Source organism: Aptenodytes patagonicus, chromosome 11, assembly GCF_965638725.1.
Source record: "Aptenodytes patagonicus chromosome 11, bAptPat1.pri.cur, whole genome shotgun sequence".
Lineage (NCBI taxonomy): Eukaryota > Metazoa > Chordata > Aves > Sphenisciformes > Spheniscidae > Aptenodytes > Aptenodytes patagonicus.
Genome location: NC_134959.1, coordinates 1,545,753 through 1,569,076, shown reverse-complemented (window position 1 = coordinate 1,569,076; position 23,324 = coordinate 1,545,753). Strand labels below are relative to the sequence as shown.

The 23,324-nt window shown below is 49.6% G+C and overlaps 1 protein-coding gene across 4 annotated transcripts in view; it reads right to left on the bottom strand.

Moving 5' to 3' along the window:
- The window catches only part of ANKRD11 (ankyrin repeat domain containing 11), a 160,878-nt gene extending 146,448 nt beyond the window's left edge, over window positions 1-14,430 (bottom strand). For 2 of the 4 annotated variants that reach the window (XM_076348900.1, XM_076348897.1), the window contains exon 1: window positions 14,368-14,430. The gene's annotated coding sequence lies outside the window, so the exon portion shown is untranslated. Of the gene's footprint in view, window positions 1-12,205; window positions 12,223-12,982; window positions 13,003-14,367 lie in introns of those variants that run through there. The other 2 variants (XM_076348898.1, XM_076348899.1) reach the window with 2 other exon arrangements.
- Between the last annotated feature and the right edge of the window lie 8,894 nt (window positions 14,431-23,324).

Genomic DNA, 23,324 nt, shown 5'->3' with positions numbered 1-23,324 from the left:
AGGCACCAGAACGACAGTTTGGCTTTACTATGTTTTATCTGCAATTAACACTTTTTCATGACTTCTGATAAGGTAACATATTAGCTGTCAGACCAAACCCAAGTGCAAATAAGTGAACCTTAAAATATTCTCAAAGTGAAGCTTCAGAGTTAAATACTCTCTCTGCCACCAAAGCCACTCTGCTCTTCTCGTCCTAACAAATGAACGTTTAGCCCAATAATCAAGTAAAGGAGTCTACTCAATGAGTCCACAAAAGGTCCACTTAGTCACCACATGCATTAGTTTATACCTACAACTGTGCTCACACTGCAATTCATCGAGCAACCCTTCAGGGCCTCACCTCTGGAAGAAAAACACCTTAAAGGTTTGCTGAGACAGCTGCCTCAGACCTGGGAAGAAGTCAAAAAACAGGCCGTCTCCAGGTTAGCCATGATACGCACCCATTTATATACAGACTATAGGGTCGTGTGGGGTTTTTTGTTTGTTTTAGAAAAGTTAAGCAGACTACCCAGCTATGCTCTATCAATATAATGACGTCCCCTTGACTTGAACCACGGGCTAAACAGCCATCATGCACCTCTACCTTCATTCCCATGAGGCTGTTCCTACGATATTGGAAATATCAACTCAACACCAGCTCAGAAAATTGCTTCCTAGTACTTTCTTGTGCTATTACATATTTTAATACTTAACTCTCAAATAAAATACTTCCAAATTATAAAGCATTTCGTGTGGAACACTTGATTTTCGGGTAGCTGAAGTTAAGTGAAAATGGAATAAAATTCAGATAAAACTATGAATTACAGAGAGTAAGCGTTCATTATTCCATAAATTGCCAGCAAGTCTGAGTGTCCCATCTGACAGCTTAGAGATGCTGGCATTGCCAGAATGACTCTTCCACCCCCCTTGAAGAGGTACGTTTGAGTATCTGGAACATGTCACTGAAGAACACAAACTAATGGTCAATTCTGAGCATTTATGTGACGACATGTAGAAAAAAAGAGGAAAAATGCAAAAAGTCTACATGAGACCCAAAAGTCCTGATTACAGCCAGGCCGTTTTTCAGACTTTTATTAAAGTTAGAGACTATGAACCAGGTCTGCCTGTTGTAAACAGCAAAAGAGCACCAACATCATATAGTGAAAGACACAGAAATACACAAAGGGGAACAGAGGTGAGTAACATCTATTAACAAGGCTACTCCGTACCCACAGCGCACACAACGCACTGCGGTTACGCACCTCAAAAAACAGTTCATTTATAACAGCTCATGGCTTTCATGGAAGGCAAGCAAAATTGTACTAAAATATGGTGTGTAGGTATAAGAAAAATAAAGCCTGATTCAGCCCTGCCTCCCCTCCTCAGCCCTACCTCCTCCAAACACTTTAAATAGGATGTTATCACTACTTGTTTATACGCCATTACAGAAAAAAATGCTCGGTTTCTTAATACTGCATTACAGAACAAAATGTTACTCAATTCTTTCTGTACAGTACCAAGAAATAACTGTGAGACCATATGCATCTGAGAGCATCCACGTGCTGGAGTAATCCGGACTTACGTAACCGACAATTGGCATCTAACCGCGAAGAGCAGGAAAGAAAGGGCCAACCTACAAATTTTCTTTAAGACCTAAAACCAAACTAAAAATTCGTTTTGAGGAGTCTGATTCGGGAGGCAAGTGAAATTCACATCTCTAAGTTACAATTTAAGGCTTCTGCCATGAAAGTACACAGGCGAAAGCGAATCCCATGTGGTTGATTTTCTCTCCTTTAGCTCATCCCGTTAAGCAAAAATGAATCATTTGCTAATTGACGAGTTCAGTTTGAACCGATGCCACCATGATTCTTATCTCAGTAGCTGGAAGGCAAGTCCTTCCAAGGTTTCAACAAACCATCGACAAAGGCAGAGATCAGCATCCTTCTATTTTCTCAGCGCGTCCTAAAACGTCAGGCATCTGAGCACAGATACTCCTGGAGATCATGTTGTACTTTACCCTTGAACTCACAGTAAAGAAAACCAAGCACCCACTTCTACATGCTTACGGGATCCACTACAGCCCCCTTCAGATGAAAGCAAAGCCCACCACCATGCTACGGCGTGTACTGTAACACAGGGGTAGTACCTAAAGCCCTAAAATCACCCCTGCCTTGGGATGGCCCCGCTGTCTTCAGCTGTAAAATCAGCTTCCTACCGGCAGCTGCAGTGGACATACATAACACTCACATCTGCATTTTCGGAGCCTGGGGGTTCCTGAGTGGAAGTAAATCAAAGGGAAGCGTGGGCATAGTTCAGAAGAACAGCAGCCATGGCACGAGGCAGACACGGACAAGGCGGCCAAAAACGAGGGGTGCAAGATAGACCCAAAATCCACAGACAGGCAACAAATGTGACTAGAATCCATCCTCACCCCCCTTCTATCTGCTCTTAGCCAAAAGGAAACTTTTTTTTTTTCCTTATAAGCGTGATCAAGTGCTTTGGTATCACTCTGTTAGACAAAGCTCACTGTTCATAGGTGCAAGGCTTGGGGTGGAAGAGAAGGTGTTTGCCCGGCTGCAACCGGCACCGTAAAGACACAGACATTATTATGAAAAGCAAGTCAACTTTTTATGCACAGATAAGGATAACGAACATTTCATTGCTGTTTCAAACGTTTAAGAGCTTAAACTGAACCACAGGAAAGAGCATTACTAGTTAGGCTATTACAGCAAATGAAATGAAAATTGAAAATGAAATCTAACTGACATTAAATTTAAGTAAATATATATCAATTCCACAATCATCATAATACATAGACAGTTCTTATGACAAAACTTCTGCAGAACAGAAAAGCACCCTTGATAACACTGAATATTAAGCTGAGGTACCACAGGCATCTTACAGTTTATATAAATAAAGTGCCTCCTGCAAACAATCATGGTTCCTTCAGTGAAAACTGCAGCATGATTAACAGAGGTCCATTATAAAGGCAATGCATAACCTAGCTCCTGCGAGTAGTCACTGCCACATCGGACTGCGTTTCTATGGCAACCAGGGAGGAAAATATAAAGCAAATTACAGTTAAATGAAAATTATTCTCCATGACAATATATGTTAATGCAAGAACATTTGCAATGCCCTTCTGGATAAAATGTTTACATTCACACATGTGTTTACAAAAATAAATAAAAGGCAGGCTATAACAGCTAATGGATCATCCAAAGATAAGGATCATAGGGGGTTTTTTTTCAAGTTTTAATGTATTCAGAATAAAATTCTTCAAGCTAACAGAACGGAAAACAAGCCACCTTAACAAAGGTATTTGCACATTTAGATATAGCGCACATTCTTTAAGAAACAGTTTTTCAGAAGATCTAACGTACGTTTTTGAATGTTGTGATCCTTTAATTTTCCTGGCTGCAAACAAAGAGCACGTTTATACTTCCTCATCCCAGGAGAAAATGTTTTAAACGAGAGGCTAAGTCACTCAGAACATTTATAGAGATCTGACTGAAACTGGAATAGTGACTTATTTTAATCAGCTATCACTTACTTATTGGAAACTGAAAAGTGTTTTATACCTCAGAATTTGCAGCGCTGACTCTACAGTTAGGAGAGTCTTATACCTCACCACGGTTTAAAAGCAGCACGGGTCAACGAGAACCTGGTGTCAGATACTTTCACAAAAGCCCGCAATTAAGGCTTTAAAAGGTTATCCTACTCTCCCCACCATGATCGCTTAGCCTAAACAGTCCTTCTTTCGGGGAACATATCTCAGTTTTTAAATATCTTCTGAAGCATGAGTGAAGTTAATTGGAATGAGGCTCGTTCAAGAGGCAGCCACTTATTTATTTTTTTTAACTCACTTGGCTCGTACCCCAAAGAAAAGCCCAAAGAAAGAAAGTAGGTTATAAACTGACTTACAGTCTCTTTTCCACTCTGAAGCGCCACGTTTTAAGAACCGTTTAAAATACTGCATTGGAAAAAAGCACCCCTCTCAGCCGCGTTTCACGGTTCCCCCTGCCAAGTTCCTTTCCCATGGAAATGGTCTGCCTGTTCCGCGAGTAACACAGGTGCAGGTTTCTTAGGAAGACCCAGAAAGAGCACAAGGCACTTTTTGAACCCGTTTCAGTGAGCTGGGAACACAGAAGCGGGCATTCACTCCGCCGGCACATCTGAACTTACTCCGTACACGCTCCCACTGACCTCTGCATCTGTCTCTTGCCTCCACCTACAGAACAATACTTGAATCATGAGGATCGTAACTTTTTATGACAGTGGGAAAACTGCAATATTCTCCACAAGTTCACTCCACCCTGCACATAAAACTGCTCATAGGTTCAACCATAAAGCAAACTACCTTCTTTGAAGTTCGACTTAAAGCCCTGCGCGCGTTATAAAGCTGATCTGAAAAAATGCAGCGTATTAACATTTTACACAACCACACTCCTGGAAGGCATCATTCGTTAATCATTTGGTGCGACTGTTGACAAAAGCAAGTTAGGTCAGAAAGTATCTGGGTAACAAAACTCTTTACAGGTGAGCTCAGGTTCCCACAAACACCAAATTCACATACCACCAAATATATCCCAGTCCTGCTCCACTTTCCCTGAGGATCATTTGCTGTAGAGCCCACAGCAGCATTACCGTTATCATTTCAACTAATTTAGTCACTGATCTCAGCACGACCACGACTCCCTCCACCTTTCTCTCTACAGCGACACACAGACTATCTCCATACAACGCAAAGAAAACAGCTACAAACCTTAGACTAAAAAAAAACCATAAAAATCTGCAAATCGAACTACAGTAGCAGTTGCTAGGTTCCTTTTAAAACCTCCACTAACTGCTAGGATTGGGTTTCTACTGAAGCTCCTTGCTGCAGTGGTGGTGGGGTTGAATGTTGTTTTCACAAAAGAACTTCTAAAACCACAGGCTGCATGTCTGCAACAGCAAGTATTTATATTCTGTGCACAAATCAGATTATGCGTACACACACCATCCCCACTAGTCTTCAAGCAGATGAATCCCACCAGGCCACGCTACCTTTCCGGATGCCAGAGCCATCAGGTCGGGTACCCTGCTTTCTGCTGATGTGCACCGCATCCTTTTGTGGAGAACTGGCTTACTGTGTCAAAATGCATCCGCATTAGAAAAGTCATTTTCTCTGTAAATGTAAGCAAATGCATGCTGATGTGAAGTAAAATTCTAGAGAAAACCATGCAGCTTTCATGCCCCAGCAAACGGCAGGAGGTTCAGGGGAAAGGCAGGCTCCTAGGCAATACTAAGGACGCAACAGCGCCAGCAGACCTCCCATGCATCCTTCTCTGTTGCAAGCTGCATCAAGTGAATTAGCACCAGACAGACAAGATAACGACTCTGAAGAGACTATCAGAAGGATTCTTGTGGATTTCAATTATCTGCACTGCTCTAAGAGTAAATTCTGCCTACAACTATTACTGGTAAGTCGTGGAAAAGATCCCCATTGTTCAAATATGGGACGGATCAGTAAGACAAAGATTCAAAGAGCTGATCTAACCAGAGACAATAGGTGGTGACAGTGATGCAGAAGAGGTAACGAGCCATTAGTGGTAAGCACAACAGGCATGCAACAGCAGACCCAGCGCTGCCAGCACCCCAAACTCTCACCCCTGGCAGAAGTCTCCACGCCCTCAGATCCTTCACCTCTCAACACTACTGCAGCTTCACTCCATTTTCAAGCACTTTCCTCCCACCGTGCAAAAACAAGGCCCAGATCTCGAGAGGGAGATGAAGATGCAGGGTGATCTCAGAGAAAAGGAGAAAGGCAGGAACAGACAGGAGGGAACATCAAAAGGCAGACAGGCTAAAATTAGAGACAAGAATCCTGGATGAGGAGGACCAAGGCGAGAGCAGAGAACCGAGCAGAACTTCCATCAGATGAGACTCCCAGGAAGGGGGAGGGACAGACAGAAGAGAGAAGAAATATTATTCTGGGTGAAGTAGGGGAAGCTAGCAGACAGAACAGACTGCAGAAGTAAATTCAGCATTTTAAGATTACAACCTGTAGCTTTCTAACTAAGGAGCTCTACTCAGCACACCAGGAAAAAGCCACAAAGTTGACTTCTCATCTGATCTCTTCTCCCCGGGATGAGGGCTAACTCAAAGGCAATTCAACTCTCACCACAGAACAAGTTTAACACTCCAGTACCAGTGCTGATCACAGGGGAAGGCGATTTAATTCGCCACCATCACCCACAACAGAGAGCAGCTCCGAGTAATGCAGGGCACCTCGGATCCCGGTCAGAAAGCCAGAAGCCTTCTGGACTGCTGGCAAAATGGAGAGCGTCAAACAGATCAGAGGCCAGACAGTCATCGCGCAGTACCCGACGTGTACCAAGAGACAGGCTACGGCAAGGAAGGAAACTAGAGAAGATACAGCAGTTGTCAGCTACCCTAATTTTCAAAACTAGCATATTCTTACATGTCCTTTCTGAGCTGATAGGAGAAAAAAAACACACGAGCTGGAGTCAAAGGTCAACGTTCAAGGAGTGCAGGTTTTCATCATCAAATCTGGCTAGTACATTCAACTCTTCAACTGCTCAGAAAGGTGAAGTTTTACATGCAAAAATACCCAGGCTTGCTCATTACAGACCCACGATCTAGTTCAGATAAACCTATCTGCCTGTGCCTAGCTGCAAGATGAAACCAAGGAGACAGCTAGCTATGGGAAGCAGCCAAACACTGTAACTAGAGCACCAGCTCACCCAGTGGTATTTAAACCACCATAGCACAGCCATGAGCAGGATGTTTGTTTCCACACACACACACACCCTTCCCCGCATCTACCTATATCTCTTCCCAGCATCGGCATGGCTAATCTCATCCATCTATCTAAAGATATAACTATAGCAGTACTTTATAAATAGGCTTACATCTTCAGTCCATCCAAGACCTGACGCAACGGCAGAACGACAGTCGGTGCAGCAAGCGGTGTGTGTTGTTACGACAACACTGACATTTCACAATCTGCAACAGCCATCATCGTGCAAAACATGGAAAACACCAGACCGAAAGTGTAAAGTCTACCCAAAAGGATACGGTCACTGCCACAGCCAGCAGGGTATCGGATCTGTTACCTCCTCCCTGTAGAAGGCAGCTATCGGGAGACCATTCCCAACAGAGAACTTCTTGGAAATTTATCTTGGCTCCTCCTGGACCTAACCAGCCTGCAGAAAACCCAGCTACTTACTAGTAATTTGGAGCTCCTGGTACAACTTGTTTACACAGAGCAGGTCATAGGATAGGCTGGAAGGTGTAAGCAGGATATAGTCTTTATGGCTCTGAACTCCTGCCCAGATAAGCTGATAACGCTCTGTGCTCAGGGGGAGGGGAGCACTTTCATGTGTGCTTTATTTAAAATGAAGATGCACCATGAACTGCAGTTAAGCATTTTATACTTAATAATGAAGTTTCCATTCACCTTATTTTCCTTTAAAGCTATTTAATGTATTTTTTAGGAATTCCTAATTACACGTACTTTCATTTCATATCAAGATATTCAGAGCAGCATGGTATTTACTTGCAAAACCTAGCTCTTCAGCCTCTTGCTGCACAGGCTGTCAAGCCTTCAGGGACAGGCTGCCTCTGGATTGTGGCGAATTTTTTAGAGGGTAACATCTCCCTTCTTTGCCATGCCTGCGATACAGTTTTAGCAGCTTTATGCTGCTCTAAAGGTAAATTATTTTACACCTTTTCTATACTGCAAAGCTGTCAGTCTCTTAAAAAAAAAAATTACAGAGCCAGCTTCCTTCAGTGTTTGCTTCCCCTCCCTCCCTCCCCTGATTACCCACAGCCATTTAACCACCCCACCGTGACACCCTGCAGGCGCCGATGTCCTCGGCTGAGGACCTGAAGCCTACCACTCAAACAAGGACCACTTTAACATTTTTCTTAGAGCAAATCCAGTACAACGCAAGAGGAAAGGAGATGCTTTCTCGCTGCTCATCTGTGAGAAAAACATCAGTTCCCTCAGTACGTAGCTGAGACAAAGCTTCTTTTACACATACTAAAAAGTTTTCTCCCCTTTCCATTTTCAGAGTCTGTAAATTTTGTTGCTAAAGAAGAAACAGGCACGCATTTTAGTCACATACGAACCCAGCGCCAGCATGAACACTCTTGCACCTGACGGCAGAACTAGTATTTCAACGTTTCCACAAAATATTGAATGTTGTAACCTTTGGTTTACTCATACAAACGCAATATACAATCAATAGTTTGCTCCTGCCACTACAATCATTTACAGTGGAAGATTTATTTTAAAAATACTAATCGGGTAAGTTTGGTTTTCTTAAGAGACAGGGGAAGAAAGGCTGCCTACAGATTTTTAGAGGATAAATAATTCAATGCATGAACGCCAAGGGCAGTACTGCACACATCCATATGGCAGGGACAATGCAGACAGTAATATATGCTTCACATCACCACCCTGACAGTGCCTTCAACCCCGACCTAGAAAAAAACCGTCACTTTCTTCTGGCCACAACAGCTAATTCACTCTCCGTCATTGCTACTCCGCAACACTAAGGACTACTGCACGCTTTTTGTTCACTTTGGGGTAGCGTCTCCCAATCCCTCAGCCTTTGCGGACTGCAATTTCAGCCTCTGTTCACAACAGCTACACCGCAACGAGCAGGACAACTTATTGACACGATGAACTTAAGAAAACAAAAATTAACTAGAAGAGACAGAGGTTTCAGAAGCCCTCTTTAGGAGCTCACGCCTTTTCACTACTAAAACTGAAAGGGGCAGGAAAACCCAGGACGGTTTCTCATACGTGAGGTCTGGCAAGACGCCGGCGGTGCCACAAAGAGAGCAGGCGCGGTGGGAGAGGGGAGGCCGTTCCCACTGAGAGCCGGCACCCATCGCCCACCTGAGCTGCTGCACAGGGTGCTGCTGAGCTACAGGGCTCCCGCGCCGCACTCGACGGACACAGGACCACGCAGATGGTGCTGAAGGCTGCGACAACGCAGAAGAGGGAAGAGGCTGCTCACTGGGGAAGGCTCCCCTCCTCTCCTCCACGACCCGCAGGGCCAGCAAGCCTGCAGCTGCAGTCGTTTCACACTCCCAGAATTAACTGCACAGACACCTATTTTGGTGGCGATTTGGTAATTTACATCCTACAGTTTGGGGAAAACATTAAAGAATCAAGAGGAAGAATTCTGGAGCCCAAAATACCTGATATAATTAACTGCGCCTTCTAACAGGATTATTTCCTTTTCTGACCCCAATTACTCCTTCAGTTTATTAAAGGGAACCCATATATGCAGAAATGTTAACACCCTAAAGAGTCACATAAACAGAAAAAAGTCTGAGGGCACCATTATAAACAGAGTTAATGGAACTCAGTGATTGGAAATGGATCTTGAAAGCTGTCAGATCAAAGCAAGATCTTTCTCGTGTAAGGACCGCATTACCCTTGGAGCCGCAGAGCTAATACCATCTATAAAAATATTTTGCTCAAATAAGTTAAGAACAGCAGCGTTTCATCTGTCAAAAGGTGTGAGGCTTTTATGGGATTAGCCATTCCACATACAGCATAAAAATTAGAACAGATTTTTAAAAGCCCTCAGCTCAGCTGACGGAGACTACACAGACCAACGTGTGTGCCTGCTTTCTTCACACACACTACACGCTGAACAGATTTTTCACTGCTCTTCGCATTTAAGCTGCTGCTTCTTGTTATTTTTAATACACTTGTAAAGGATTACAAATTGGCATCACCTGTAACTCGTCACAGATGAAGCTAGCACCACCACCCAGGCTCAGACAAATGAAGATTTTTTAAATACCCAGCAGCTGCACGAGAAAATACACCAGAAAACACCAGTTCTCACACGGGAAAGCTTGAAAATTCCAGGTACGGTCGCATACACGCAAAACCAGCCTCCAGACCACGGGCGCTGACAGCTTCCTACCCCCCTTCACAGCAGGATACCGAAGACGGCATTTTGCCCAAGCATACTTTATTAAGGCTCTAGCTGCACAAACCCATACCGTTTAGGATGCTTGCGATTTCAAATAATTGACTACACAGGCTTTCCTTTAACATTTATGCGAGAATTTTTTATGACCGTGCATCAGTGGCATACAAATGACACAACACTTGGCTGAGAACCCCAGCGCTCTGCACCCTCAGAAAAACCAGCTCCGTGCCGCTAATCTCTCTTGCAGGAAAAAGAAAATATTTAAAAGCTGCATACAAATCATTCCTGTAAAGCGTCGTGCAGACTGTTTTAAATTAGACAGGGTAAAAATATATGCGAGTTTATCGCGAAAGACTGAAATCTTTGCCATGGAGACACCAGTTTCTCTCCACAGCCTTTTACAACTGAAATACATACAATTCTCACTCGCGATGGAGGCAGCAGACAAGCCACCTTTACTAGAGCCTCACCAAAGAAATACGATTAGAATAACCACCACCATGTAAATATTTCCAAGTATTATTTGCTTTGCTGTACTGAAAAGCAGTAGTACCTGTCACTACTTGCTATGTGTCTACCACCGTAAAATCTTAATACCAAGGGAAGAATTTCAGTCTGTAAGGCAGACTGTCAAGCCTGAAATTCAGGTACTCCACATGGAGGGAGGAAGAGGGGCTAACCTCGTAAGAAAGCCATCACTGGGTAATTTTACAAAATGTAATTAACCAGCTCCGGTCCTGTGCACTTCCTTCCCTCGGAGAAGGATTTCTTCACTAATTAGACCGTCCCAGTTAAGACTCAAGTCACCACAGAACATATTTTCCCCAAAACAAAGCCACATGCACACTTATAGAAGATTCAAGCGCTATTTCAAAAAAGTACCGCCTTTTCCTCATGATAACATAAAGCTTTTCCTAGTTTTTGCCTTAGTCACCGCGTGGATCTAAAACTAACCCAAACCAATACACTCCTGTGGGAGCCCCCAAAATCCTGGTTTTATTCCCGTACTTGAGACACTTCATTATTACAGAGTATTGCCGTCTTTTACTGTATAGAAAAGCAGGAGGTTAAAAAAAAAAACACCTTAGTACTTCAAGCATATGTCCAAAAGCCACAACGTAAAGACAAAGAGTACAGATTAAACGCTGTAGAGATATACTTGTCAGGAACCTTCCTTTGAAGTATCTGCAGGAAACACTGTCATCATGCAGCCATGTTACAATTACACAGTTAAAATAATCACCATCAGTTGTAAGTAGTCCATCTGGTTTACTGAAAAGGGAACACTGCTGGTACAGTATTGATTAACACGACTAGTCTTCACTGACCCTAGAGAAATACATTTGTCTGCTCTACTGAACAGCGGAAGAACGCTGCACGACACTGGGATACGCTTCATTTTGTTTAGAAGCATTTTTGGGGACTTAGTCAATTAAAACGTAAGTAGAAAATGAAATAATCTTAACAGGTTGCCTACCACACACGAAGGAAGAAATGAAGCCCAGTGCTTTGCTGGAGGGTTTTTTGGTTTTGTTCTTTGAGTTTTCTTTCCCCACCCAAAACCAACATTCACATTGGACAATCTGTATGCTTAAGTCTGAGAAAATTCTATTACAACATCATAAAAACAAAAAGCAGCACATAAAAAAAAATCAATTCACCCTGAGCCACATTTTTATGAAATGGAGATACGGACAAGATTTCATTTTTAAAAGCAGAAGCAGAACTGAACAGTAAAACCAATTGTGAAACACTAAACCTAACATCTCCAGTTCCCAGCCTGTCAAAGCAGCTAACACTTACATGGCCAGGGCTCCTATAATCACTATTTAGAACAGAAATAAGCAAAAAAAAAAAAAAAAAAAAATAGCTGGGAACTGATCAAGTTGGAGGGCAGAAATCGAAGGGCTCGTGCGTGCTCCAAACTCCAATGTGCTATTCACTGTATGGGCAACTCAGCCTGCTGTGAATTTTGCAAACCAAACCCTCACCGCTTACTCAGACAAGTCCGGAGGTGATGCAAGTCCCAGCTAGCCCAATAATACAGGTTCACAGCAAACTCCACCGAAGCCCAGACCGCCCTTTTCCAGGGAGGACACAGACAAGATGTGCCCTGGCAAGTTTTATACCTTCCTGCGCTACCTCCTTTAGGACCGACGAGTTCTCCTAGAACCAAAGAGACCCGGAGCATCTCTGCATTAAAAAATAAATAAATAAATAAATAAATAGATAAAGCTGAGCTCCACAACCCCCAGACACACCTAAGCAAGAGCAGACGCCAGGACGGACGCGGCAGCGCAGACAAGGCTCTGCTTTGAGGACAGACGCACGAAGGCCGTGAGGGTAACGGCGCTGCAGGAGCAGCTCGGCCAGAGTCCCGAGCGCGCACCCACGCAGGCACAGACCACCCCTCAGAGCGAGATCTTCCACTGACGGAGCGCTTCCCACGGCAGGAAAACAGGTCACACGGCTTCAGCAGCGACATGTCACAGGCATAACGAAACGAGGTGCCTAAGAGTTTCCCTGCTGAGACAGAGAAGTCACTGTAGGTCTCGCTCCACGTAGCTTTTCAAACCCTTCTACCGCAGGCCACCACAATCATTTAAAAGCACTCCAATATGCACCTTTACTCTGCCAGAAAATCCATTCTGTAAAAACGCCAACTCTTTCTTTTTAAGTTAATCAAGTCAAATATTTAGTTCCTGGTAGAGCACACACAAAAGAATGTATCCATGCCGTTTGAAAACATGCGAGAGTTAATCTCCTTTTCCCTCTCCACGACTCTCACAGAGTGCTTTTTCCCCCAGAAAAGGGAAATAATCGGGGTGATTATATAAAAATGTTCCTGTTTATGAACAGACCAGAAAAAGGGAAAAACACATTTAACTCCAAGTTCCTTAAATTTACACAAATTTCAGCGTTTCAGGACAGCACACAGCCACTACAAAGCATTACGTTTCCAAGATGTTTTCAGCTAAATACCTTTGCCTACGTAAGGAAAAGAAGAAGAAAAAAAAAAAAAAACCAACGGTCTATACCCAATTTCAGAAGCCATCTCGGGAGGGATTTTTGCTTCAAGAGCTGCCTGGAATTTGTTCTCTGCCTATAGGGCCATGTCCCCAGTGGTAAGAGAGTACTCTGTGTACAAAACCAGGAGGGGGGAGGAACCTTTTCCTGCAACTGGATATCAAAACAGGTCTCCAAGCTTAGAGTAGAAGCCAACCCGTAAACACCCCGACTCTTGCGCCTCAATGAACAGGCCGATTTTCGGTCCGCACGCACAGCCCCCTCGCAGGACAGCTGCTCTCTCTGGGAAAGGGCAGAGGGCATCAAGGCTCAGCTCATCCCGGCTCCTTTCGAGGCGAGGGGTGGGGGAGAGCGGCGATTTGCCTTTCTAAACACGCAATCAATCTACCGGACTGGGGGAGGTTAATTCTGGACTGCAGAAGTGCAGCTGTTTTGGGGTTGGGATTCTTTTCTTTCTTCTTTCCTCCCCCCCCCCCCCCCGCCCCTCTTTGCGAAGGGGCAGAGGTGTCGAGCAGCCCCTCCCCGGCACACAAAGGCTTCTCCGAGGAGAAAAATACCAAGCAATTTAAAGATTAAACTAGAAAATAAATAAATAAGCGCGGATCGGCCGGGCTGGCTGGCGGCAGCTCGGTTCAGCTCCATCCCCTGCGCACACACACGCAGGGCTAACGCCTACCCGGGGATGATGAAATGGGAAACGGAAATTACCATTTCAGACAACTTTTGGTATTGTTCCTCCCAGCACAGCGCTCACCCCAAAATGCGCGCTCCCCTCCCGCTTCCCCCACCGCACCTCTGCACGCTGCCGCGTTCCCCCCCCAAAAAAAACCGGGGGGGGGGGGGACGGGACGGACGGACACGACCCACGCTGCGGCCTCGACCCAGAGCCCCGTGCTCCTCCCGCCCTGTGATGCGCCCCACGGCTCCCCACAAGCCTCCGCACCCCTCAACGTTTACCAGCCCCCGAGCTCTCTCTGCAGCTCACACTCACGCACACCAGCCCCCCCAACCCCTCCTCACCTCAGTCCCCCCCTCCTCCTGCCCCCCACCAGACCCTCTCCCCCTCCAGCGACACCCCCCTCGCTTCTCCCCTCTCCCCCTGCGGCCCCCCAACAGCCCTTCCTCGCTCCAAACAGCCCCGAATCTCCTTCGCCCCCCACCCCCAAACCATACATCCTTTTCTCACCCTCGGTGCGTCGCTTTCTGCCCCCGACCCGACCCCGTACCGCCCTCTCCCCCCACCCCACCGACACCCACCCCCCCCCCCCCCCCCCCCGCCACTTCCCGGTGCCCCCCTCTCTCGGCCCCTCTACCCTCAGCCCCTCGGCTCCCTCCCCAGCCCCGCTCCCCGGGCACGGCCACCGCCTCCTCCTCCTCCTCCCCCGCCGCCCCTTACCGGCGCTCCGGGTTCAGCGGGCCGAGGGCAGCCTCGCGGGGGAGCGAGGCCTGCGGCTCCGCCGGCCCCGCCGCATAGAGGAGGCGGCGGGGGGGGGGGGGGGGGAAGGGAGGGGGAAGGGAGCCGGGGAGGGGGGAAGGGGCTGCTGCTGCTGCGGCGGCGGCGGCGCTGGGGGGCGGCGGCGGCGGCGCGGGACTAGCGGAGGGGGCGCGGGCAGTGGCGGCGGCGCCTCCCGGCCGCGCGCTCCATGGCCCCGCCGCGCTCGGCCTCGGCCTCGGCTCGCAGCGCTGCCGCCCGCCCGCCCGCCCGATCGGCCGCCGCTGAGACGCTGCCGCCGATTGGCCCGCCGCGTCGGCGCGCCCCATTGGCGGAACGCGGCCAGCGACGCCGCGACGTCAGCGCGACGCCGCGGCGGTAGGGGGGAGGGCGCCGCGGAGCCGCGTTTCGCCTCCCCCCCGGGCCCCCTCCGCACCGCGCGCGAGGGCCGACGGGAGCGGGAAGGCGGGGCCCAGGAGGGGCGGCCGCCATTGGCCGACGTGTCCCGGCGGCGCGGCGGCCCATTGGCGGGCTCTCCAGAGGTCGCGAGCGCGGCGGCGTTTCCGGGGCGGGGCCCGCGCCTGCAGCGCCGAGCACCGGGGCGGGCCGCCGCCTCTGCCGCTCCCCCCCCCCCCCCCGGCGGTACGCGCTGAGGCGCCGCTCCGCCGCCGGGAGCGGGACGGGAGCCGCCCGCCGTCGTGCCACCCGCCCCGGCCTGCCGAGCGGCCGCGGGGTCGGGCGGAAGCTCCTCGCGGAACGGTGGCGGTGGGTGGTGCGGGGCCAGTCCCGCGCCCCCCGGGAGGGCGGGCGATGCTTCCCCGCCCCGGCAGGGCCCTTGGGAGGGCGCCTGGCCGGCGCCGCCCTCCCCGGAGCTCCCCGCCGGTGGTTCAGACCCATCTCTGCCTGCCCCGCGCCGGGCGGGGAGCCCCGCGGCTCCCGGCGCAGCCGGAGCCCTCCCTTCCCGCCTCCGGGTGCCGCCCCCCCCCCCGTTTGTGCGAGACACCGCGAACGGGGGCTCCCCGGTGTTAGGCCACCGGGGGGGCGGCGGCCGGTGCCTTGGCGGTTGGCGCTCGCGCCCCGACACGCTCGGCGGCGGGGTAACGTGGCGGCCCGCGACACGCCGTCGGTGGGTGCTTGGGCGGACGCTTGCTCCCGGGGGTGGCGGCGGCTCCTGAGGGTCGGGGCGGGCGCGGGGAGAGGGGGAGTTACGCGCCGCCGTGCTGCTCATCAGGAGGCACCGGGCGTTCACCCGGCGTTTTAGCGGCACCTCGGCCCGCTGCACCGGCACAGCGTTCGAGCAGACGCTGCGCTACAAACCGCTTGGCGGTTTGGGGCTGAATTCCTTAATTACGTTCTCGCTGAAAGTTCTCGATGCCAAATGTTTTCTTTCGCTTTCAGACGAGGCCGCGTTAATGAGAAACTCCTCTCGGAAGTGATTTACGCAGACCATCGTTTCTGCGTCGCCACGGCGGTAGGACAGAGGGGATCAGGCAGGTGAAACCCTCGGCTGGCCCAGGAGCGCCCTGGTTGGAGCTGAGGGCGCCGAGGATCCGCCGTAGCGCAGGGGTTGGTGCAGCTCCCCCGCCGTCCCGAGGGGAAGGCTGCCAAGCGTGGCTTCTCCGCCAGGCCCCGGTGATCTCCGCCGTACGACGACGGCACATCAGAAGGGGCTGTGCTCCCTCTCGGCCCTGGGACGGGTCGCTTGCTCCTGACCGGGCTGCGTTGGTTGTGCCTGTTTTTTCTTTTCTCCGGTCCTTTTCCTCTCTCGTTTCAAACGCTGATTGCGTGATACCGAGAGGCTTTTGTGCTGGTTTTATTCACGGGGTCTCTTCTAAACGACCAAACCCTTGGCTCTCCAAACGAGGATGGTCGTTCTTGCTGGATAAGCCTCCTGCCTTTGTCCCAGTGGGCTTGTGGAAGCGGCAGGAGTGAGCGCGGGCGTGCTTGACTGCGCCGTGCAGACGAGCAGCCACGTGAGGCTCTGTTCCTGCACTTGAGACAACACTGCTGGTGCCTGCCCTCCTGCCTGGCTGCGGCGGTGCCTCGAGCCCCGGCGAGGCTGTCGTGTCTCCTCCTGACAGTCGCTGTGTTCCCGCCTGTTACATTTGTGCTCTCCAGCACTGAGGTAACTCCAAAAATACTGGTAGATCCCCTTACCCAAACGCAGCTGCCCGTGCCTGAGCTCGGCGCAACCCTTCTGCAGAATAGGAATGCTTGTTGTATATCTGTATTTCGTACCACCCGTCTAGTGCCAGAGCCCCTTCACGTCGTCAAGGTAAACCAAACGCTACGGCACCCCCCCGGGGAAGAATCCTCTTTATGGAGCAGATCTTCACAGCAAGTACAAAATGGGGACACGTGCGCGGCTCCCCGCCCAGACCCGGTGGCCGAGGTGCCCCGGTGTGGGTGGCAGCTGCCTGCACAGCTGCGTCACTGCGTTTTGTTTCGGTTGCTGAGGATGGGGAACTCTTGAGGCAGCGGCTCTCAAACAGTTCCTACCAGTGACCTCATCAGTAATTGCTCTGGTTTTTTAACCCCCCTCTTCCAGGAGCGTGGCCCATAACTGTGATTGCTTTTTTGGCAACTGCAGTTCCGCCTCGAGTCGTACGTTTGGCAGCCTAGAGGATTGTTCTCGCGTGAGGATGCCAGGAGTCCCCCAGGAAGAAAAATCTCTTTGCTGGGCTCAGTGGTGATGAAGGAGTGGCTCAGGAGCACCTGTCCGACTTCACTGTTAAATAATAGCATGAGAGAGATTTATTCTGAGCCTGTTAAGCTGGTCCTGTGTTCTACTTAGGCTTAGTCTTTTTATCTCTACCCATCTTCCTCCTCCATAAGACCTACTAAACCAGTCAAAGAAAGGTTGTTGGGGTTTTTTTGTCCTCCCTTCCATTAAGCTGCTTGTCCTACTTCACTGAAGACACTGCAAATAAGCGTTTGCCTCTCGGGTGCCTCTGAGTGAGCAGATGAGAGGGGAAGTAAGTTTTTTAATTTCCCAAATACAGTTGGCTGTAACTGCTTCCTTGACAGCCTTGAATGTCATCCAGGTCAAAGATCCAGTGCTGGGGAGGAAGTTAAATCCTTTCTGTGTCATCCTGACCTTTTTCTATTTGAACACAACAGCGTGGACTATCAACCTATTTCAGGGAGGGACATGAAAAGTACTTGGTGAAAGAAAGCTAACAGCGGGAGTGTGGGGGGAATGACTGCAGTTGGGGGTGGTTCTGTTTTTCTAGGTGCAGCTTCTGTGATGAGGACGTTTAACCTGCTTGGGTTTCTTACCCTGGGATGGCTTTTGCTCCTTGCAACTTAATTGCAATACTTAAGAGAGAAAAACAAACCCCACAACTATAGTTAATCGTTGAGCACCTTTATCCTTCGCTAAAGGTTGCAAGCTCTCAAATCCTAAAATAAAACAAATACTCTGGTGCTGAGGAGGAAAGAGAACATTGCATGAGGGCAGAGAAATTAGGCCGCTTGGGGAACGTGCTTTCAGGCCTATTTCTGTCTGTCATGGCAAACTAAAAGGACACTGACTTTGGGGAAAGAGCTCGGTGACCCTTTGGTCCCTGCTCTGTTACTCTTTCCCTGTCTCGCTCTGGAGATGGCATCTGGGTCAGCCGCTCACCCGCTTCTGCAGCCTGTGGGTAACCATATCCATCTCGCTTCTTCAGCTGAGCTCCCTTGAAGCTCTGTAGCAACTGTCTCGTGATGCAGGGAGCCATTATGTCAACCATAAGGGCAAAAATACCTGGTCTGTGTTAATGTGGGTGCAGTTCTCTGCTGATTCAGCTCCTACCAGGATGTAAAGATGGGAATCTGTTTTTAATAGATCAGACAATGTGTGATCTGTGACTACTGCGGCCACACATCAGGGTAAATCCTGTGTGACCAGTGATGTGCCAACATCACAGGGGCCAAGAGAATAAAACTTTAGAAGAACTTTGGTTAGAAGAACCTTTACTTTAAGCTTGGCTCATGTTTTAGTTAATATCATCTATTAACATTTTGAAGAGAGACGGTTTTGGCAAACAAGGCAGCCACTTGGAAAGCCAGCAAGGAGTACAGCTGATGCTCTTGGTACTGCAGCAGAAACCTCCCTAACTCTGCCCACAGTCTCTTTTTTTCTTAAATCAAACTACTTTCAAGCCACCCATGTATTTTTTTTTTTTTGGTGGTGTTAAAGGACAACTCCAACTTAGAACAAGCCCTTCTGCCTGTGATGCCATTAAGAAAGAAAAGACTGGGCTTTCACCTGCTTTATAATGAGGTGGTTGCTCACAGCTCTATCAGATGTGATTAAATAAGGCTAAACTAACGCAACAGCTCACTTGTACCAAAATCAGCATTCTTCCGAAGGTTCGACTCCTCGATGCAGCCCGCTGTGTCATCAGCTGAGTTGCAGCAAAGCGCCGGGACCGCACACTGGGGCCCAGGACAGGCAGAGCCGGCGAACCAGGAGCCGATTTAGCTCCCGTGCTGCACCGCGCCCTTGGCCTGCACAGGCGGCAGTATTTTTGGACGCCTCAAAGCTTTGAGCTGCTCTTGTGGATAGTAAGTCTGTTTACATGGTTCCCTGCAGGACCTTACAGCCGTGCGAATAGTAAGTCCGTGGAGCTTTAGGCCTCCTGCACCCCCAGAGGAGGATGCTTTCCGAGGGTAGTGGTCCCCTGCTGCTGGGTAGATGCCTCGTATTGACGTTCTAGGCGTGAACTCATTACAGTCTTGTTCTAATTACTGTTTTTATGGTTCCTAATGACAGGCTTTAGGTTTCTAGTCTGCTTACGGATTTCAGGGGTGTGGAGTGACAGTTGCTCGCTCAGAGCTTACTGACCTCCTCCAGTCTGTGGGGTTTGGAGATGACTTCAGCCGCCTCCCGCACACAGATGGATTCCTGGGCTTCTCCTGAGCTCTGCATGCTTCAGCAGCTCTCCGGGGAGCGCACTCCCGTGGAGCAATCTGCTCATTCGTGGCCTTTGAGTCACAAACAAGCTATTCCCCTCCTCCCACTCTACCCCTGCAAGCTAAGCTGAGAGGTACCAATGTCACTCTGTCAGAGCGTTGCTCCTTCTTGCCTGCGTTTACTTTGCTTTTCTAGCGATTCGTAAGCGGTGACTGGCAGACGGTTCAGCCGCTGCTGCTGTATGGCTGATTCCCTGTGATCCCCCGCCTATAGCCATCTGTCGCCTACCTGTCTTAAACTCTCTGGTCTTTAGAGGTGACTCAAAGATAAAAGTTTGTACCCCAGCACTGTGTCACAGTTACGCCTGAAGCCTGTCGGCTGCCTCGCCGTGGGGCTGGGGTGCCTTCCTCGTCCCCAGGGAGGAGCAGTGTAAGCGCCACGCTCTCCTGTGTGCACCGAGAGAAGCGGGTAGGGAAGCGGGTCTGGCAACGGCAGCAGGAAGCACTGGAACTTGCAGTGATCCCAAGCTGTTCCTGGAGGAATAGGTGTGATGGTTTTGGACTGGCTCATATAAAAAGGCTATCTGCTGAACAGATCTTTCCCCGGTGAGGAGTTTCACTGTGCTTGAGGGACAGACGTGTGGTCTTTTAAGCATGTCCTTTGTTCCTGAGCCTAGGGCTTTCTGGGATACTTGGCCTTGCTATGCTGAAGGGGAGCATCTATCCCTTGACCTTGACTTGTCATCTGCAAAGAAGTCATCTAAAAAAAAAACATCTGGTACGTGACAGAGATGCACGCTGCTGAAGGGTGCTGGAACGCTCTGCGGCCTCCTAGCTAGCGCCGAGCTGTGCATTTCTGTCCTGCCGCAGAGGAGTCCTGGCTTACGCTGCCGGGTGGGTAACGGAGCAATTTTTCATCTTTTAAAAAGTCTGAATTTACCTTCTAGCAGCTTCAGCTTTACATTTAATCCTTTGATTCATTATTGATGTGAAGTCTGTGGACAGCGCAGTGGCCACTCGATTCCAGGTATCCATTCACTCAGTTTGCAAAGTGCTGTGTTGAAATGAGTCTGAGCTAAGCTGGGGGGGCTGATGGCATCCTGCAAGGAGCTTCCTGAGGCTCGGGGGGCAAGAACAAGGGTGGCAAGACTGTCTTACAGGGAGCATGAAAGTAGGAGATGTGAGTTCTCAGACATAGCAGAGCTGAGGGCTGTGTTGGCTGTGGAAACGGAGTTCTCTTGGCCTGAAAAATACAAGGATGGGGCTGCTAATGCTGCTTCCTGTTCCTAACCTGCTCAGGAGATAAACCAGGGATTTCAGACTCCAATCCCGCACCTTTCCCCAGTAGTAAATACACGTGGCATTACCGAGTGATGTCATGGCTGGAGCACGTCCCAGCGAGGCCAAGCCTGGATCAGGTTATATCTGTCCTCTCAGAATATTGGCTTACTCCCAAAGGAGCATATTGCCAGTCCAAGGGCAGTGACTGAAGCCACCTTTCCCAAGGTCATCTCTCGCACACACAGAGGGGACAGCACTCCCACGTACGCAGCGCAGCCCGAGCCGCCCACGCAAAAGTCGCAGCGCAGCCGTGGCGGTTGCTGGCTGCACGTAAGGCAAAACCCCTTGACTCTCCTTTCTGGCGTCACTTTGTGTTGGCACCGGCGAGGACCCCCCAGCCCTCCTCCCTGGTGCTTCATCAGCTGGTTGCCTTTGAGGCACAGTGTGAAAGGAGGAACAGGAATCATGTCAACTCCAGCTACGTGGTGCGTCTGTAAATAACCAGTCCTCAGAGTTCAGTATGGTTTTGTCACATCGAGGCTTGCATCTTCTGGCTGGGAGCATCGCAGCGAGAGCCCAGCTGCCCTACGGACCTGAAACGCTGCCTGTTGCAGTCAGTGAGCCCACCCAGACTCAGCGGGGTGGTCGTCTGTGCTGGAGTTTGGACACGTTCAGCTTTCACTGCCCTCCATCGTTAAATGGGTGCAAGTTTGTCTTCACTGGAGCGAAGCTGTAAGGCGGGCATAATGAAACCCATTTGGCTCTCTCTCGGGTCAGCCTGGCGGAAGTCAGTGAAGTCCTGTCTAAGCAAACTGCGCTGCTTCACTTCTAATCGGGCTGTAATTCTATTTAAATGATGCAACTCTAAAAATAGATCAGGCCTAATTAGCAACAGGTCTAATCAGAAAATGGATGGAAGCAAGGTGTGACGTGCCTCGAGTGAAGCAGATAGGAATGTGCATGGCGCAGGTACCCTGCAGCGGTTGGGGGCACTGGGGGCCCCACAGCCCCTTGATTCCTGACGCGCTTTGCCGTGGTTGCTGTATCCCACGTTTCCCCACTGGAAATCCCGCACCTCTCTGCTCTGTGCCTACGCGAGGGAGCCTCCTCCATCAGGCAGCATTTCCAAACGAGCCGTTTCCTCCTCCAAACACAGCTGGAGTGTAAATAACCCCCCGCCATGGATCCCTCTGCAGGGTGGGTGAAGATGTGACACTAGTCTCTGTGGCAGCCGCCCGGCCGAGGAAGGTGTCATGCGTGGGCTGGCGTGGAACAGAGGGCTTGTGCTCTGCTCGTGCTTAGCCGGAGCTTTTTCTGCTGTCCTTCCCCAGCCTAGTCACTTAGGGCCACCGCAGCTCTGCAGCACCCATCTCTCCTCTAGCTTTGTGTGTGCTTGTCAGACCTGGGCTCCTCGCAGCCTCGAAAGGGCCAGCCTTGGGTTTCGCAGCCCCCAGTCTTGGCCAGGACAAGGGACAGAGATTCCTCCCCGGGCAGAGCAGGTGCAGACGACCCTCTCTTTACAGACAGCGAGCGTGCCAGCAGAAGAGCCCACGTGGCCAGCACGGAGCAGAGGCGGGTAGCAATGCGGGCCACACAGCATCTCCCTGGGCAGCTCGGCCTCTCCAGCCATGCCCGGTGGGATCTGTGGGGTGGAGGAGCCGCTGGTGTCTCCACAGCCGGCTGTCACATCCCCACTGCGACACAGCAAGCTATGACCAGCCAATATGGATTAATTGCAACCAGTTTAATTTTGTGTCTGTAAATTAAGCTGTTTGACAATTAAGCCAGTGATATAAAGAGACTTCCAGGAGTGAGGAGGACATTAACATGCTAATAGACCTTGCTAGTAGAAGGTTTACTTAGACACATCCCAGGGGGCAGATGACAATTAACATCCTAAGAGACTCTTCTAGAAAGAGGATGCTAATTCAGACCTGCTGGGAAGGGAGATAATTATTTATTATTATTTTATGTAGCCCTGCAACCTTCCATTCAGGAATGCCCGAGATACTTTAGGACAGGTAAGTTAGGAGAACTAACAACAGTGACGATACCCAAAAGTTGTCCTGAAGCCACCTGAGGGGAGAAACATGGACTGGAGGGAGGGAGAAAAAGCTGCAGAAACCATCCTGGTCAGAAAGACAGGGGAGGAGAAAGAAACATGACTTCTTGAAGGCACATCAAAGGAAGCGGGTAGGAAAGATCAGGCCCGCAGGCCTGGCGAATAGAATATTCAATTCAGTAGAGCAAGAAGGGTGTAACTGTGGCAGGAGGGAGGTGATGTTTGCTGCGAAATGCCTTCCTGCCCCAAAGAAATACTCAGCAGAGGACGTTGAGCCCACCCACTCTGCTGTGCACAACTAGTGCAAAATAGGAAGTGATTACACAAGATTTAGGATCAGGGACTTAAAATACAATGACCTTTGTGACATCTGTAGATAGGGAACTTAACACTACTCATAACCTTGACACGCTCTGGTGTAATGCTTGAGGGGGGGTTTCTGCCACTGTTAGAAACCCGCACGTGCACCAACAGAACAATTTTAAATGCAGGCTGCCAGTCGTGTTGTAGCTTGGCTACTGTGAGTTGTCAAACACATTGTAATGGCTTTTCCACAGGAGATAGATCACAGGAGCCAGCTAACCTGCCTGACAAAGAGCAAACATATAAACGTATATATATTTGTTCACTCATTTTACTGCTGAGCATACTTGTTAATCCATCATGCTCAGCTGCACAT